This window comes from Chiroxiphia lanceolata, chromosome 3, assembly GCF_009829145.1.
Source record: "Chiroxiphia lanceolata isolate bChiLan1 chromosome 3, bChiLan1.pri, whole genome shotgun sequence".
NCBI classification, from domain to species: Eukaryota; Metazoa; Chordata; class Aves; order Passeriformes; family Pipridae; genus Chiroxiphia; species Chiroxiphia lanceolata.
The window spans coordinates 31,673,180-31,685,682 of NC_045639.1; the positions used below are offsets into that span (position 1 = coordinate 31,673,180).

Genomic DNA, 12,503 nt, shown 5'->3' on the forward strand with positions numbered 1-12,503 from the left:
GAACCCACACACCTCTCTTCTCACCACATGGCGAGTGCCCAAGCCCAGGCACAACTTCGTACTTGGCCAGAGAAAACCCCTCCAGGCACCCACACAATCTCCCTGGAGCAGAGATGGGTTCTCCTGCCCAGTGTCCCATCAAACACTTGCAGGGGGACATTGTAATGTAACAGCAAAAAGCTTACCAGAAAGGCAGGGTGATCCCAACCCCTTGCTCCTGGTCACTTCAGGCCACAGGACTACAGGGATGATGCATCCTTGGGAGAGGCAGGAAAAGCCCTGCAAGCTGCCTGTTCCAAGGCTGGTGGTTTGGAGGTACAGGAGGAGATACAGTGCCTGGGGCAGGAAGCAGGGGGGCAGGAGCTAAGGGAGGGACATCATTTCTGAGCAGGCGTCAGAGGAGGAGAGATAAGTTGATCTCAGGAGACTGTTTGCAGAGACAGGATTCACAGGGACTCTTCTGAGAAGCTGTTTTCCTTGATGGCACCCACTCAGGCCACTCTTCCAGGGAAGAAGACTGTCCCCTCCAATCCACAACCCTGACCTGCTTCTTGGGAGGCATATTTTTCCAGGGCTAGGTTCAGACTCCGTTTGTCGGAAATTAAGAAAAACGAAAACCCTTTCTCTCAAGGGCAGAGGGAGGGATTTGCTCAGGCCAGTGCAGCTGCAAAACCTCCAAACCCAGGCACAAACTACCTCCAGGACCTGGACAGTGCTTCCAGACAGCTTTCAGCACCTCCAGGAGCTGCAGGGAGATGGGGAGGGGCAGAGGGTGATGCACTACGGGCATGCACAGAAGCTCACACCAAGCTCTCAACACCTGGCCATGGCTTCCCGTGGGACCACCATGGACTTGGGGAGAGCCCAGGAATGCCTCACTCCAGACCTTCATGCTCTCCCGGCATCCTCTGCTGCAGGCAGACCCTCACAGCCCATGTCCACAGGATGGGTCCAAGCCCCCCAGGGGTCCAGTGGCCAGTGGAGGTGCTGCCCAGGGGCCACGGGGAGGGGAGTGCTGCGGGAAGGGGTGCTCCCCTGGGATTGAGCTGGGGGCTGCAGTGGGAAGGACAATGGCAGGAAGCTATGTTTCCTCTTCCAAATGGAGAAAACCTTACAGGACCCCTGTGGAGAACAACTGGACAGCTTTAATGTAAAAATCAGCTGGGAGCACAAGGAGCAGCCAGAGGCAGCCCCAAGTTGGGAGCAGGTCCTCCTTGCATGGAAGAACCTGGGGCTTGATGCAGTGATGGCACAGGCCCACCACATGCCAGGACAGCCATGCACAGAAGACAAAAGCAATCCCAATCATGCCACAGCAGAAGGCGCAGTTCTGGCTCCTGCCTGCCTGCCTGCAGCCTGCCTCTCCAACAGGCAGGTGACACTCCTTATTTTCACCCAGTCAGGTGGGAAGAGGGATGCTCTCTGATGGGCTGGGGCAGAGTTCAGGTAAGACCCCCAGGGGCATGGCTGTCTGATGCACCTCTTTTGCTTTAGTACTTTCCCCCAGTCAACTCAGGCTTGCTCAAGAGGAATCCCCGCCTATGTCTGTACAGATGGTATCTCAGTCGGCCACACCTTGGGCAGCAGCTAAAGCACGTCAGAGGGATGAGCTGAGCCTACAGGACCATGTCCCCATTTCCCCCTCATGTCTGCAGCTGAGAGGAGTGAAGGTGAGACACCTAAAGAGAAAGCACACAACAAAACAGGATGAGAGCAAAACAGCTCATAGCCAGACAAGTCTGAAGGTAAGGACTCGGTGAATGCATGTGAAAAACCCCCAGCAGATAGAGTCCCATGGCCAGGGAATGAAAGAGGAGTAATATATGTTTCTCCATACCCTGCCTTCTCCTGGGCTTGGGAGGGAAGGGCTTTATCTATCAGCAACACATGACTACCCCAAGGTCACTGCCTGGGGAGCAGTACTGGAGGGGGAGAGCAGGACTGCAGGAGGACACCTGCCACTGGTGGCCACTAGGGTGCTAGGATGTAGAGTGAAGATGATTCCTCCATCATTGCTTTGTGTTCTTGGCCCCAGGACTGACCTCAGAGCTGGCAGACCCAGGAAGGAGTCAGGCCAGGAACGACATAAGGGAGCTGAGCATGAAGAAACCTGCAGTTGAGGGTCTGAAGGAGAAGGATGGGGACAGCTTACATTCCAGCCAGGAGGATCTCAAAACAGTCCTGCAGTGAGAGGCAAGACAGGAGGGGCTGTGAAATTATTGGCAAGTTCAAAAGGCCCTGTAAATTCTTCCCCAAACTATGCATGGAGGCCCTCCATGCAGAGCCGTTGACAGAGGAGGCTTAGAGGGCTCAGCTTAACAACTCTCCCACCCCAAATGCCACTCTTTTCCTCAGGAGAATCTGAGCCCAGGACTCACTCACTCATCCCCAAACAGTGATGCTTTCTGGAAGGGCAGGAAAAGCTGGCTGCCAACCAGCAGTAGAGTACCTGCTTGTAGCATCCCCCTGCCTGCTACCACCCAGCCACCTCCTGCACCTCACAGCATCTTCACCTCCCAGGGAGAGAGGCTGTCCTTCCAGCTCCAGCTCCTTTCTATATGGAGCCAGATGCAAAGGCATGGAGCTGCCAGCTGGCAGGACCCTCAGCAGGCAAGAGCTACCCAAACCCAGTGGGAGCTGCTGAACTGCTGACCCCTGAGGGGGTGAGAGAGCATCCCCAGGGCTGGATGGAGCGAGCCTTGTCCTGCCCCAGACGACCCAGCAGAGAAGGTCTGCAGCAGGCTGCCAGCCCTGCTGGGGGACTGGCTCAAGGGCAGAGGTCATTTTGCCCCCCCCAAGCTGTTTTTCAGAGGCTGGTCCACGCTGCACAGCTGCTTCCAATTTAGTGGAGGAACAGAAGAGTGAAAACAGAGCCAGAACAACACAATCTTCCCTGGTGTCACCACCTCCCCAGCTCCCACAATTTGGAGGGGCAATTCCTCCTAGCTGAGCAGCAGCCCCTGGGCAGAAGCTGGGACAGGCACACTGGGACCAACCACCACCAGCCTGCGGCAAGTCAAGGTTGTCTCCATCCTCTGCATGTCAGCTGTGCCCGGTGGCCAGGACAGAAATACATGGGCTATTTTGGGTCTCCGGAAACCAAAGTGGCCTTTCGCCTGTAGGCCAGCTCAGAACAGGGGCCCTGGCTGACCACTGCTTTTGCCATGAAATGTCTGCAGCCTACTGAGAAAGGGGATGGCGAGCACAGAAACAGGTTTTGGGACCCGTCACCGTCCGATTGGTCTCTCTGCCAGCTGCCTGTCCTGCCAAGATCCTGCTCACTGCCTGGACAGCCACAGCATCTCGCAAACTCCAAACAGACCTTCAGCTGCTAAATGCAGCTATTTCACAATGGATACAATGGCTCTGCTCCAGGAGACAGGAGTGTCTGTCACCCTACACCTCAAAACCCTCTTTATCCCAGCCAGGGGGCACCCCACAATCCCCAGAAACAAATGGAGGCAGAACGGATGGATGCCCTATCTGGTTTGCCTGTGCCACATGCCCAATTCCAGTCGCTTCCAAGCTACAGCCATCTCCTAACAGTGAGGTAAAGCTGTCCCTAGAAGTCCCAGAAGTTGGAGGGACTCGAGGAGCCACACACACCTGTACATTTCCCAGTTGATTTTAATTGGGCTGAGGGGAAGATGCTGCCTGCTGAGAGCTGGGTTTGCCATATCCCTGCTCTATGGCAGACACAGAAGAGTTGTGTGGGCAGCACACTGTCTGTGGTCCAAGGAATGGAAAGCCAAGGAGGCAGCACGCCGTCAGGGGCATAGATCAAGCAAAGGACTTGGAGTAAACACCCAGGGCGTAAGCACCATCTCTGGCACCCTCTTCTCTCCTCCCTGAATAACTCAGCTTTCCCAAACAGCCTGGCAGAACTAAAGTCTCACATGTGGAGTCAAAGTAAGACTCGAGGCGGACACTTCCTTTGGAGCAAATAAGTCAGAACCTAAACCTCCCACCCTTGGCATTGGCCTTGGCTAAACCGTGGCAAACAGGAAAATCTTTATGCGAGTAGGATCAGGCAGAGAGAGCAAACAGGAGGTGGGGAGCTCACCGCTGTGTCTGCCCAAATCCCGTCAAAACAGAGTCTCCCACACAACCAACAATTATGAGCTCAACCACAAGTCAGGAAAGAGCAAGTCACATCCCCTCCAAATCCCAGCCTGTGTTGCTACATCTGTGCAACCAGCCACCACCCAGTGTGCCCCAGCTATGATATCCCAGCCTGCCTGGGACTGTGACCATCCTCAGGGATGCCTCAGGGAAGCACAGAGAACTCTGAATGAGAGGCCACAGAGTGCTCTGCTCATGTGGAAATAGCACTTTACAGCCACTGACATTGGCTAGCAGACTCCACCAGCCTCCCAGCCTCCCCCAGGGTAGTGTGGGGAGCAGAGGAGATAAGGGCAGCTCTAGATGCCCTGTTGGGAGACTCGAGGTTACTGTACCCCTGTTGAGATGGGCTGGCCATCCGGCAAGATGTCCTGTCAGGGCTTACCTGTGTGTCTTACCACACTGGGATGCTGATGCACTCCCACAGTGAAGCTGGGCAACAGGGAGCCCAGAGACTGAGCCCTGCTGAAGCAATCCCTTCCGACACATTGCATCCCCCTAACAGCCACAAGGAAGAAAGAGAGGGACAGCTGGTAGCAGACAATCTGCATTTGTATATTGATGGCCAGGCTATTTACTGATATTGGGTTTTGTCTCAGGTTGAAGGCTCCACTTTTGGAGCAAGCCCAGCTGCAGAAGCCAGGCAGGGGGAGTGTGGTGCTCTTCAGCAGCTCTCTCACCGCACCCCCCGCAAGGCATGGATTCTGCTTTGCATCACCTGGGCACTCCACACCCGCTGCCTCCAGGAATGCACTGGCAGATCAATGTCCTGATGTGGTTCACCACACAGACACACCAGCCTTGTGTTGCCATGAGTAGTGGGTGTGAAGATGGGAAGGAGAAGCTGAAGGGTAGGGTGGATCACTTCATAATAGCTTCATTGTGCTGCCCTTGGTCTGCCTCCTCCTGTGGTTAATGGATAACGCTCCCACTCTCTTCAGAGGCCACGGAGACCCACCCAACCCTGCCATCCTGAGCCACAGCCCAACACCTACAAACCCTGATGGGCTGAAAGCACCACATGTCCTGTGTGCATCCTGCAGCAGTGGGCTCCCTGTGGGGCAGAGATCCAGTCCATCAGGGAGCTGAGGGTACAGCACTGAGGGAGGATAAAAAATGGAATTGCCTCCAGTTTGGTCCTGAGACCAGGCAAAGACAAGGCCTACCGCAGGCAGAGCAGGCAAGGCAGATAAGGCTGGCATCTCCTTCAACCCTGAGCCTTGGCCAGAACTCAGAAGTGAGACATGCCACCAGTCCCTCCCCACCTCCCTGAACTGTTCTCCAGGGGTTATCCCCAAGCCTAGAACAGGGGAGCTCCTCTCATGAGGTTTCCCAAGACCATGAGCAAACCTGTAGCAAACTCCAAAGCCATCACTGTCTTGACCCAGGTGAGCTACGCCTCAGCTGCAGGTATAAATGGCTCCCTGTCCCTTCATGGTATCAGTGGGTGGCTGTGCTAGGCATGATGAACCAGGCAGGAGTGAGAACCATGTTGGGAGCTGCAGCTTGGGGCAGCAGCGGGAAAAGCCAAGCAGGGTGGCCCAGGCAGGATGCCCCTCTTCCCAGCAGCCTTGCAAGAGACTGGTGCCATTTCAGTGTCAGTCTGGGGGTGCAGGTACACATTCAGGTTGATGGCTCGCCCTCATCACAGCAAGGCTGATGACACAGCCCTGCTGCCGTGACTGAGCCTCAGTATGTGGCCGGAGCAGGCTGCTCACTGGGTAGGAGGCTGATTGCGTGTCCCTCTGGTCCTGCTGCTCCACTCCACCCAGCCACATCACTCTCTGCTCTTCACCTCCAGCCCCTGCCTGCCTCCTCCCTCTGCAGCTTCCTGGTCTGCTCACTCCATGAATTTCCAGCTGGAAATATCACAGTGAGGTGCCTTTCTATCAGACAAGTCCTAAATGAACTGAAACTAAAGCAAATCTCCCTGGCAGTCGTGTGGTGGAAGAAGGCAAGAAGGCTCTGCGGAAATCTGCCTGATTCCTGTTGACTTCTCCTGCATGAGCCAGCAGGCAGGCAAAAGGTCTATGCTCCCCTTTGGCCTCAAGGAAAGCCAGTCTCCTGGAGATGAAGCCTCACCATGCTTACCCACGTCTTAACCAAGAGACTGAAAAAGAACCTTGAGCACTGCCACCCAGAATGTCAGGCTCACCAATTTGTGTCACAGTCGGCGCATGACAGCTACATATACCCGGAGATCTGAGCCTCCCCTTTCTTGGGGATCAGTGAGACCTGGGAAAGCCTGCTCCAAGCCAGAGCAGGACCAAAAGGTCAAAACAGTGATGTTCTTCACACCACCACCATCACCAATGAAGTTACAAAGGGCTATTGGTGTTATTCCTACACAACAGCTTGTCTCACGGGAGCAACAACCCTTCAACATATTCCTCATGCAGCATCACAGCTCCGCTCCCATATGGGGACCCCAGAGCCCATCTACAGCCTCCGAACCAGGTCTGCAGAATCTGGAGTGGAAGATGGGGTGCAGTACTGTGCTGCAGCCTCAGCTGGGGCACTGTAGTCCCTCCAGAGCACACATCCTGATGTAACCAAACCCACCCAGGGCCTGCCCCTACTCTGCACACTTCTTTCCCATCCCATATCTTGCATACTGTTAACCTAAGAAACAATTAGTCTGTATCACACTGCTTAATCAAATCCTAATAGCTGTGTGGCTGGTAAAAGTCTGACTCCTGCCCACCTGCAAATGTGTGTCGCTCACTCTGCATAGTGCTTTGTGCCTCAGCTTGCTGGCAGCTGAGTACGAGTTAGCACAGAGATGTGACTCCAAGAGAGCTGGCAGTCCTGCAGCCCCAACAGTGCAGTGCTGGGCTGGCAGATGCCTCAGGACACAGGTTGGGCTGGGGAGGCTCAGGAAGGTGCAGGGAAGTAAGCACGGTTTACACCGTGGAGTCAGTACGGAGCTGGCAAGGACCACAGGCAAATAGCACTCTGCTGATGAGAGCAGGGGTTGCAGCTTCTTTAATACTTGCCAAAGGCCTGGATGTTACATTGAACAAACCAGCTAAGATCTGCCTGTGTTCCAGAGAAAGCACCAGAAGCTGTTTGCTGGCTTCCTAAAGCGGTGCCTTCCCATCTGGACAGGGCACGCAGGTAGGTGGTCCTGGGCTTCCTCTGTCCCAGTGAGCTGGTCCCCAAGCCTTGTCTCTGCAAGAGGAGCTGGGAATTAAGCCAGCAGAGTGAGGAAGGTTAGCATGGGAGTGGGTGAACGGGTGCCTTGTCCTCTGCACCCTGCTTGCCCCCAGACCACAGCAAGGAATGAGACAGGTCATGCCAGGGCAAGAACAAGTCATGCTCATCTTCAAAGAGGAAGAGGCTCAATAATACCTCCCAGCCCAAGATAATGAGAGGAGAGATGCCATGCTGGAGAATTGATGCCAGTAGTGTAATTACACAGCTTGTGGAGGAATGGAGAAAAGGAACTGCAGGATGGAGGGTGCCATACTGCCCTATGTGCTGATTCAAGCTGAAGGGAATTTCTTCAGCCTCTTCACTCCAGGTACCTGGCATAGTGTAGGCTCCCACCTCTTGTCTGCACTAGCTGCAGAAGGAACAGCCACACAGCAAACCATCCTCTGAGGCCAATGCTACAGCCCTCAGTGCTGAACAGCAAGTGCCTTTCCTCTGTGGAGACCTTTTTGGAGAGCCAAGAGAAGCCTATCTGTCTTTTCCAGCAAAAGGCAATGGCTGGAGCAGGAGTGCTTTGGAGAGCACACATGTGGTGTTGGCACAGGACTGACACTATCAATGACCCATGAGCTGCACTCAGACAACCAGTGTACCCAAGAGAAAAGCATCCCTGCATGGTCACATCCTGAGATAGCTTCGTAGCGAAGGCAGGCTTGAAGGAGCCTGAGGCTGCCCAGCCGAGGCTGGCGAAAGGAAACAATGCCACCAAGCTGGGATGAGGTGCAGAAGGGGAGTGGGATTTCCTGTGTCGGCATTCATAGAAGTCCCTCAATTGTGTCTGCTCTCAACAGGCAACTGAGGGGCTGGTTGGCTGCTTCCTGCTTTGGAGCAGCCGGGAAGCATATCCAGCTGTGGCCAACAGCTGCACAAATTCCTCCTGCAGCCCCCAGCCTTGGGGATCAAGGATACAGTCTTACTTGTCTGCGATCCCACAGCTCTAGGGCTTGGCCGCTGTTGCCTTCCCACACAGCCCACAGTTCCACAGCCCATTCCCAAGAGGCAGATGGGAATGCAGTGAGTATAGGCACGGATGGCGTTGGTTTGCCAGTATTAGCACCTAGCACGGGTGTGAGGCTCAGATTTAACTATGGGGTGGGGAGGACAGCACAAAAGGGCTCTACAGGAGTTCTTGGCTCTCGTGCCTGGACCAGGCTTTCCATCAACATTGATGGTTTGCTCAGAAATGGAAAGAAACTCATTCACTGAAACCTTCCACAGCATACCAGAGCTAACCGGGAGCATTTTCTTGAGCAGGACCTGGAGCAACCCTGGGCCAGCAGTTTTTCTGCCAGACAAGGAGGCTCTGCCCGGCTTCTCGCACAACAGCACACGGTACCCTGCCCCCGCACCTGCCAGCGGGTTCTCACAATATCCGCCGACTGCGGCATGCTGGCAGACACCGTCGTGCACATGGGCGAGAGCTCGGCAGGGATGTGCATCTCTGCAGCCGGAGGACCGCCGCACACACCCCTTGGAAAAGTCCAGCATCCCAGGTATCAAAGCATCACTGCACTTCGCATGCCCAGAGTCCCATGCTGGACGCTCTACTTCGCATCCCCAAACCCACATGCTCTCCCTGCAGCAGTAACTATGAAAGGGGATTTGGAGTTGCCGTTCAAGATAGCAAGGAAGAAAATCCTCCGTCCCAAAAAGCAGCATCTAAGCATCATACCCGCACACCCCCACTCCGAGCCGCGACTTGCCCGCCGCCTCTCCCCACACTCTGGCGCCGGGTCCTGAGACTGGAACACCCGCCCGCTCCCTCCGAGGGGTCCCGGAGAGGAACCCACGCACCCGGCAGCTTCGAAAATCCGCGAGGAGCCTCGGAGGGAGTCGGGATGGCCAAAAGCTCGGCGACTTTGAGCCAATACCTTGAACGCGGGCGCCTACCGCTGCCCCCCGCTGCCTGCCGGCTCCGGCGCCTTCTGTCCCCGGTGCGGATGAAAAAACCACTGCCTCCCTCCCGCTCTGTAAACTCCTCCTCCGCTTTTTTGCCGCCTTCAGTGCCACGCGGTCCCCGCGTGGGAGAGGCGGCGGATTTTCCGACTCCCGCCCCCTCCCCGTTCCCCCTCGCCCCTGGGAGAGAAAGGGTAAGAGGAACCACGACCCCTGCACGGGCAGCCGTGCGCGCCTAAGGCTGAACCCACCTGCGCCGCGCTCTCTGCACCGCCCCGCGTTCTGCTGCCGTCCCTTCTCCCTGCCTTGCCCGCCCCTGGCTCCCCCCCTTTCCGCGCCTACCGTGTCTCCACGCCCCGCAGCTGGCGGGAAACCCCCCGGCAGCTACCGAACCCCCCCCCCCCCACCCCCGTAACTCTGGAGCTGCGCCCAGGGCCGGATTTGCGTTAATATCTAGGCATTAGTAAATATTAAAGCTCTAGAGGAGCTATGCATTAAATCATGGCTCTAACTGGAGTGTGAACTGGCCCTAATTGCCAGGTCCCTCGCTTGTCCTCCATGCTGCGTTCTAATCCAGACAAAAACCCTCTGCTGGCAATCACCACTGAAGGCTGTAGTATGTATACATATATATATGTATACGTATATGTGTATGGATGTGTGTATATATACACACATATGCATACACACGTGTATATAAATATATATGTGTACACACACCTATACACACATATGTACATGTGTGTACATACATATGTATATATGTAAAACTGTCTTGAATTAGCGATCTAGTGGGTGGCATCCTTGCCCATGGCAGGCGGATTGGAACTAGATGATCTTTAAGGTCCCTTCCAACCCAAACCATTCTGTGATTCTATGAGTAGGATTACAGACAGTCTTTTGCATTGTGTATTCGGGGTGGCACTACCAAGATGGCAGGACACGTGTAGAGCCCTCTGATACTCAGCAATTCCCCTATATTCAGAGGATATAAATACCACGTGTATGCAATATCCAAAGGGCAGGCACAAACTCTAAGATGTGTTTTTTCAGGCTACCGTCATATCTACTCTCCGCTGTGATAAAAGCCTGTTGTTTAGCTTAAGTGTGGGCGTGCAGGAGTCCTCAGGGTACTTTGTCCCCCAGTAAAGGGAAGTGCACGGAGTGCACCTGAATTCAAGCTCATATCTGTGCAGTTAAACAGCCACAGAAATATTTTTTTATAAAGCTGGATGTTTAAAGGTTCCTCCACCAGGAACACAGGGCCCTCCTGGCTCTCTCCGTTCACCTCTGCTGTGCGGCCACAGGCAGCAACACCAGGAAGTCCCTGCAGCAGCTTTGACCATGAAAACACTTGTTCCATTAATAAACAATCTCGGAAAATTCTCTGCAGATGGCAATCAGTTTGGGCTAAAAATTAAAACCAGAAGTTAAAACACTCCGGAAAGCTCTGGCAGATTCCCATCCTCACGATCTTTCAGCGCAATGATCTCTAACGCACGTCTCCCTGCAGAACCCAAGCACCAAGCTTGTATTTTAAGACAGACCTACAAAACATTGCCACGTAAGCAAAAAGTCCTTAAGGTCCAAGAAAAAGGCAATGGGAACAGGGCTGAGACAGCTACCAATGCTTTCTGAGCTGCAACCATGACACTGCGGAGTGTCACCCTCAGGAAGAGACCTCTTCACTGATCTGCCTGGTAACAGACTCTGCCGCTGGATCTCTCCTACTGTGCTTCTGGTAGATATTTGTCGTGGGCTTCTGGAATCAGCAGGGTGCATTAAAAACATGAAGTGAGCACCAGAGATGTTGTCAGACAGTAAGACAGGAGGTTCTTTTCTTAAATGTAAGATTCATATCAGATAAAATTAAATTTAAAAGCTCTCATCTCCAATTAAAGCTCCTTCTGAATCCCCCAGGCAATGATGGATGCAAGCCCTGGGCCTGCCTTTCCTCAGCCCATTTTTCCTAAGCCATTCTGATCTGGAAGGTCTTCCAGTTAAGCTGCAACAGAGACAAAACCTCTCCTCTGTCCACTCGCCTCACCTTGTCTCTACTCTCCCACCTCCTATCTCCTCTCTTCTCTGCAAAAACCAAATAGAAAAGCAAGGTTGTCTGCTTCAGCATGTCTCACATCACCTCCTCTCTAGTTTTGAGATGTACCACACTGTCACCCACAGTGGCCCTCAGGCCCCCTTGGCAGTCCCTGGGACATGGATGCCATGGCACCTTGGGCCCCATGTTTCTCCTCGGGATGTCCACACTTGCTGCTTAGCAGCATGAGCTAAAATTTGAGCATCTCTATAATTTTATTTTTCCACATAATCTCCAACTTTAGGACAGGCTAAAAGCTGTGAGAACAAATTACCCCAGGAACTTGAGCACAGGGTCCAGAGTGGTGGTGCCCAGCCAAAGTGCCACTGTGCTTTCAGAAGCCAGGACAAGGCTCTCTGCATCATTATAGCCTCAGATCCTATCCTTGGGAGGAGAAACACCACAAAATTTACCTTTGAGTAGATATTCCAGGAAGTCTCCACTTTAGGACAGGGTGGGTGTAGCCACTGCCTCACCCCAGGCTTTCAGCAGCAGGGTGCATAGCACTTACCATCACCAAAGTACAGGATTAAATGTTCTCTATTTCACAGCTCTGGTCCTGTCTGCACAGCCGCTCCCCCAAGCACTGGAATCAACATCCCTCAATAGAGATGTCTCTCACTGGAGACAGGGGGTTTGAAATCCATTAGCACTGAACAGTCTCAGCCACGGTGACCGCAGGCAGACAGGAGGCCAGCAGATGGACCCGAGGGGAGGCGTGGAGAAAGGCAGCTTCCAGCTCTTAAGTACAGCACGGGCTGCTGGCTGCTTCTCTGCACAGACCTGCGTGCCCACCCACCACTGACTTGCAGGACAGGGTTTAATGATGTCTTCTTTCAGGCAAGCAGGAGACCAGGAGTGAGCAAGACACTGTGGGGTGAGGAAGGCTAAAGCTGGAAGAGCGTGAGTGTCCTTTGAAATCCAACCCTGGCTGGTGCAGGACAGTAGACATCTCGCTCAGGGTTCTCTTCTCAGGAGAGGCACTTCAGCCCCTCGGGGAGCATGTCTGCTCTCAAGAGCAATGCAGGTCCTTGGGCTGTGTAATGCCAATGGCAGCATGCAGTTGCAGGGGGGTGACACCTCCTCTGCAAGGGAAGGTAACAAATCGCACAGCCAGTGACAACTCATTTATTGCCCCACAAACACGAGCCCTTGCTGCAGGGCCAAGCTGCCTTGC

At 54.1% G+C, this 12,503-nt stretch overlaps 1 protein-coding gene across 8 annotated transcripts in view; it reads right to left on the minus strand.

Annotated features, from left to right (window-relative positions):
* The window catches only part of SLC29A1 (solute carrier family 29 member 1 (Augustine blood group)), a 34,206-nt gene that overhangs the window by 13,770 nt on the left and 7,933 nt on the right, over positions 1-12,503 (minus strand). For 3 of the 8 annotated variants that reach the window (XM_032683494.1, XM_032683493.1, XM_032683490.1), the window contains exon 3: positions 11,740-12,411. The exons of 2 other annotated variants lie outside the window; for them this stretch is intronic. The gene's annotated coding sequence lies outside the window, so the exon portion shown is untranslated. Of the gene's footprint in view, positions 1-185; positions 334-9,206; positions 9,265-9,482; positions 9,548-11,739; positions 12,412-12,503 lie in introns of those variants that run through there. 3 more of the 8 variants (XM_032683492.1, XM_032683497.1, XM_032683487.1) reach the window with 3 other exon arrangements.